General features: G+C 34.1%; 1 long non-coding RNA gene across 4 annotated transcripts; it reads left to right on the top strand.

The window, feature by feature from the left end:
* Positions 1-391: 391 nt before the first annotated feature.
* Positions 392-5560, top strand: LOC146945498 (uncharacterized). 4 transcript variants are annotated; one of them, XR_015026404.1, is made up of 9 exons: positions 392-985; positions 1064-1227; positions 1786-1938; positions 2748-3123; positions 3202-3365; positions 3923-4074; positions 4173-4366; positions 4485-4613; positions 5030-5560. It is a non-coding gene; the product is annotated as an uncharacterized LOC146945498 (long non-coding RNA). The 4 variants fall into 4 exon arrangements; XR_015026401.1 differs by having other exon boundaries at positions 393-985; positions 5086-5560; XR_015026402.1 differs by having other exon boundaries at positions 394-985; positions 5216-5560.
* Positions 5561-5927: the final 367 nt, after the last annotated feature.

Here is a 5927-nt window from a genome sequence, read left to right as displayed (position 1 = left end):
ATTGTTGAAGATTAACTATTTTCACCACATTTAGATACATAGCATATTTTCTTCTATTTTCTTAGCATAACATGGTTGCAGCTACTGATAATGTGATTGTTGATATGGTAATCTTGTTGTTTGAATCATACCATTTTTTTCCTTCTATTTTACTCCATCCGTTTCAAAATATAAGCAAAACTCACTTTTTAGGTTCATTCATTTAATGATGTATGTGGTCCATGAACCACATACATCATTAAATGAATGAACCTAAAAAGTGAATTTTGCTTATATTTTGAAACGGATGGAGTACATAGCATTTAGATACATATCATTTTTTCTTCTATTTTTTTTTCTATTTATAGAAGTATACAGGGGAGTATACGGGGTAGGTGGTCAACTGATTATTAATAATTTTGTGGTGGGAAATTGCCTAGATCTTAAAATACAGATAAAATTTATTTTTTTCTACTTATAGAACTATACAAGGGAGTATATGGGATAGGTGGTCAACTAATTATTAATAATTTTGTGATGTGAAATTGCCTAGATCTTAAAATACATATAAAATTTATTTATTTCTATTTATAGAAGTATGCAAATAAAATTTATTTTTTCTATTTATAGAAGTATACAGGGGAGTATACGGGGTAGGTGGTCAACTGGTCAAATGTTTTATCATCATTTGATTATTAATCATTAATCTTGTTGTTTGAACAAGAACCCTCCACTACCGCAGAAAATGAAAATCTTCCTCCACCGCCACTGAAAATGAAAATCTTCCTCCACCACCACCACCGGAGCGGCGGTATCGCCGTCCTCCGCCGCCAACACTGTGGCTTATTCCAACATTTGTGGTGGCCATTTTGGTTATTTTTATTCTCACTATGTATGAGAACAACTGTCCATCAATACCCCCTCATTCTTGCCTCGCTTCCTTTCTCGGGAGATCTTCTTTTCTGCCCATCGAACAGAACCCACATCTGGGTTCCGATCCTCTGACGTAAGTGTATTTATTAACTACTTCTTTATGTGATTAATTAATTCCACTAATACATTTTTTTCAAATTTTATTATGCAGGTTGGTGAAGATGGGTGCTATGTACTTCTCCAAATCTGATCGGTTACGCCACTTTTACCGACTCTTCACCTCTTTGTGGCTTCATGCAGGGGTTGTGGACTTGTTGATCAATATGTTCAATATCCTGTACTACGGGATATCTCTTGAAAGGAAATTTTGATCCGGTATGTATAGTGATGCTGTGTTTGGCTCCTAACATTACGTTTATATTCTATAATAAGCATTTTACTTTTCAACATATTTATGTATTAACTCTATGAATCTAGTGTATGACGATTCCACAAGTTCACATAAACTAACAACCTTGGTTATAATGTATGTGGTGCATATGCTTTATGCTTGTTTTTACCTTGGAAAGTGTTAAAGCTAGCTGAAATTAGCCTTGAGCCTATCTGCAATTAGAATTCACAGTTTGGCTCATGAGTAATTCTATGCATAGGTACCCTTCTGGCCATGGAGATGTCTTCCCATCATTTTGTTTCTCTTGGCTTTACTAGTATGTCAATTGTTTCTCTTGATTTTACTAGTATTTCTATTTCTGAGGAATTTACTATTTGGTAATATGGTAGTTCTTTCTCACACGAAGTTGCCTCATACTGGGAAATAGACTATTTGTGTTTCCAATGACCCACATTTATAGAAATAAACCCGCTTACTAAATCTTAGAGAAAATGTTGACTCAATTAATTTTTACAACAATTAAAGTATCTGATGTTTTGCAGTTCACATTGCAATCTTGTACACCATTTCTGGTATGGGAAGCAGTTTATTTTCTGCTTTATTCATACCAGGAGCTGTCTCCGTTGGTGCAAAGCAGTGCTATAATGGGCTTGGTAGGAGGCACATTGTCAGATTTGACAATGCATCCAAATAAGGTGAATAGACAAATAAATATGCTAAGCTTTGTTAGTTTCATTTATGCCGAGCAAAGAAAGTATTACCATTTATCACTTAATATTTAACTTACCATTTGTCTTATAAAAAGTTTTGATAAGAGAAAAATGATACCAGTAAGAAAAAAAAATATTGTTGAAGATTAACTATTTTCACCACAATTAGATACATAGCCAGTAAGAAAAAAAAAATATTGTTGAAGATTAACTATTTTCACCACAATTAGATATATAGCATTTTTTCTTCTATTTTCTTAGCACAACATGGCTGCTGCTACTGATAATGTGATTGTTGATATGGTAATCTTGTTGTTTGAATCATACCATTTTTTTCCTTCTATTTTACATAGCATTTAGATACATAACATTTTTTCTTCTATTTTTTTTTTCTATTTATAGAAGTATACAGGGGAGTATACGGGGTAGGTGGTCAACTGATTATTAATAATTTTGTGGTGTGAAATTGCCTAGATCTTAAAATACATATAAAATTTATTTATTTCTATTTATGGAAATATATAGATAAAATTTATTTTTTTCTATTTATAGAAATATACAGGGGAGTATACGGGGTAGGTGGTCAACTGATTATTAATAATTTTGTGGTGTGAAATTGCCTAGATCTTAAAATACATATAAAATTTATTTATTTCTATTTATAGAAGTATGCAGATAAAATTTATTTTTTCTATTTATAGAAGTATACAGGGGAGTATACGGGGTAGGTGGTCAACTGGTCAAATGTTTTATCATCATTTGATTATTAATCATTAATCTTGTTGTTTGAACAGGAAGCTTCCACTACCGCAGAAAATGAAAATCTTCCTCCACCTTTACTTTCGTCCACCACCACTGAAAATGAAAATCTTCCTCCACCACCACTTTTTTCCACCACCACAGAAAATGAAAATCTTCCTCCACCACCACTGAAAATGAAAATCTTCCTCCACCACCACCACCACCGGAGTGGCGGTATCGCCGTCCTCCGCCGCCACCACTGTGGCTTATTCCAACATTTGTGGTGGCCATTTTGGTCATTTTTATTCTCACTATGTATGAGAACAACTGTCCATTAATACCACCTCATTCTTGCCTCGCTTCCTTTCTCGGGAGATTTTCTTTTCGGCCCATCAAACAGAGCCCACTTCTGGGTTCCGCTCCTCTGACGTAAGTGTATTTATTAACTACTTCTTTATGTGATTAATTAATTCCACTAATACATTTTTTTTAAATTTTATTATGCAGGTTGGTGAAGATGGGTGCTATGCACTTCTCCAAATTTGATCGGTTACGCCACTTTTACCGACTCTTCACCTCTTTGTGGCTTCATGCAGGGGTCGTGGACTTGTTGATCAATATGTTCAATATCCTGTACTACGGGATATCTCTTGAAAGGAAATTTGGATCTGGTATGTATTGTGATGTTGTGTTTGGCTCTTAACATTACGTTTATATTCTATAATAAGCATTTTATTTTTCAACATATTTCTGTATTAACTCTATGAATTTAGTGTATGACGATTCCACATGTTCACATAGACTAAAAGCCTTGGTTATAATGTATGTGGTGCATATGCTTTATGCTTGTTTTTACCTTGGAAAGTGTTAAAACTAGTTGAAATTAGCTTAAGCCTATCTGCAATTAGAATTCTCAGTTTGGCTCATGAGTAATTCTATGGATAGGTACCCTCCTGGCCAGGGAGATGTCTTCCCATCAATTTGTTTCTCTTGGCTTTACTAGTATTTCAATTGTTTCTCTTGGTTTTACTAGTATTTCTATTTTTGAGGAATTTACTATTTGGTAATGTGGTAGTTCTTTCTCACACGAAGTTGCCTCATACTGGGAAATAGACTATTTGTGTTTCCAATTACCCGCGTTTACAGAAATAGACCCGCTTACTAAATCTTAGAGAAAATGTTGACTCAGTTAATTTTTACAGCAATTAAAATATCTAATGTTTTGCAGTTCGAATTGCAATATTGTACGCAATGTCTGGTATGTGAAGTAGTTTATTTTATGCTTTATTCATACCAGCAAATGTCTCCGTTGGTGCAAGCGGTGCTATAATAGGCTTGGTAGGGGGCACATTGTCAGATTTGACATTGCATCCGAATAAGGTGAATAGACAAATAAATATGCTAAACTTTGTTAGTTTCATTTATGCCGAGCAAAGAAAGATTGCTAGTTTGATTTTTGTTCTTATTTTATTTTGCAGTCGATATGGACTCTTATTGGATCTATCAAAATCCGCTTAGGTCTCGGATTAATCATTCCACAAGCCAATAACTTTGGCATCATTGGAGGATTAATCACGGGGATCCTTCTCGGATATGTATTGCTGATTAGTCGGACACATTCTCCTTCTTCTCCTTATCAGCAGGCCCTCCGGATCAGCTCTTCCGTTGTTGGGTACTTCTCTATCCTTCCTTTCTTTGTTTCCATCTTATTATTGGAGAACAGGATGAACAATACTGTTTCTAAGTTTTGTCCTTGTTATATTAATTGGGTGACTTGTTTATGTTTACAGATTGATAGGCGGGATGGTCCTGTTCCTGAAAGGGGTGGCAATGAGTGATCACTGCTCATGGTGTCACTACTTAAGCTGTGTCCCAATAGGAGCTGTAAACCAAACCACGTTGGAATTTGAAGATGATTGGTAAGGATAATGCTCAATTTTCAGCAATCAGTTTGTTTATATGCGTTGTTGGTCATGTGTAATTTTATGTAATTTGAATCCCTGCCATAGGATTAGTAAAACCTTTTTTAAGTAATTCTGGTTAATTTACTGGTTTTTGACAATTTCAATGAATCTGTTTTAAAGTGTTTGAGCCTTCACATTTTCTATTAGTTTCATACTTGTTACCAGTGCAGTAGTGATAAAACAGGAAACTTCTATGCTTTAAAATTACAGTCCATTGTTCAGATGAAAAGACAAGAGCTCAGCATAGAAGTTAAGATTAGCAACTTTAATTCAAACGAAATGCATAGCTCTGTACATGTCAAATAAGATCTTGTTGCATCTAGCAGCAATGTCTCAATGATGTTTGTTGCATAAACAATCTATTTTCGTAGGTCTGGCTCCAGCGATGATGTTGATGTTCTTTTTTATTACTGCTTCTCACATAAAGGTTTCAATGATATTTGTCTGGGTAAAAAAATTCTGTTTTCTTAGATATGCAATTTATAGGCTTCAGCACTTGATTTTCATGGTTGGAACTCCTTGGCACTTGCTAAAAGGCCGCATATTTTTGGTTTAAGTTTGCAGAAAAGGATCATTCCAAGGGTGTTGGTTCTGCAATATCTTCTGTTGGAAGTTTGAAGAAAAAGATTGCAAGATTAGCTAAACCATTTACTTCTTTGATTTGAAGTACTTATTTGGTCTAGGACAGGATAGTGGTTACTGGTTAGTGTAGTTGTCATGTTTCTCTAACTTGGACTACTGTGGGTTTGGTTTTTCTTATTATCAATTTCAGTTACAATTTTGATACATAGGTCTTGCATCTAGTACATTTTAATTTTAGTTACAATTTCTTCGTATCTAGTACATGTAAAATTTTATATGGTCTTTCATTTGGCCAAGGAATGCTTTTCTCATGGTGTTAATTCTTCTTCCTTGTTAATTTAACCCAAGGATCCTTTGTATATATACAAATTATATATGCAGGTTCACATGTTTTTATGATTAAAGCTTTCAGCTTTAGATTGGTACTAGAGTGCATCTTTTAACCACTTTTCCTTTTGTTCTCTACACATTATCTATTAAATCTTTATGTGGAAAAAATTAATGTTGCATACAACATGGAAAACAGTGAGATGCCATTCACCAAATAGATAACTTCTTTTCATATTTTCCAATTTTGAGCTTATCAAAGGTTCAAAAACATAGGCATGCATTCTTTTGCCTTTTAATAAATTCTTCAATACATAATTCCAATAAGAATAATTTTGTCCATTCAGATGTACTACACCA

The sequence above is a fragment of the Medicago sativa genome, chromosome 2 (assembly GCF_051527215.1).
Source record: "Medicago sativa cultivar Bolivia chromosome 2, Bolivia_mono, whole genome shotgun sequence".
In the NCBI taxonomy this organism is placed as follows: Eukaryota; Viridiplantae; Streptophyta; class Magnoliopsida; order Fabales; family Fabaceae; genus Medicago; species Medicago sativa.
Note: the sequence above shows the minus strand (reverse complement) of the source record. Positions and strands in the feature narration are given on the sequence as shown.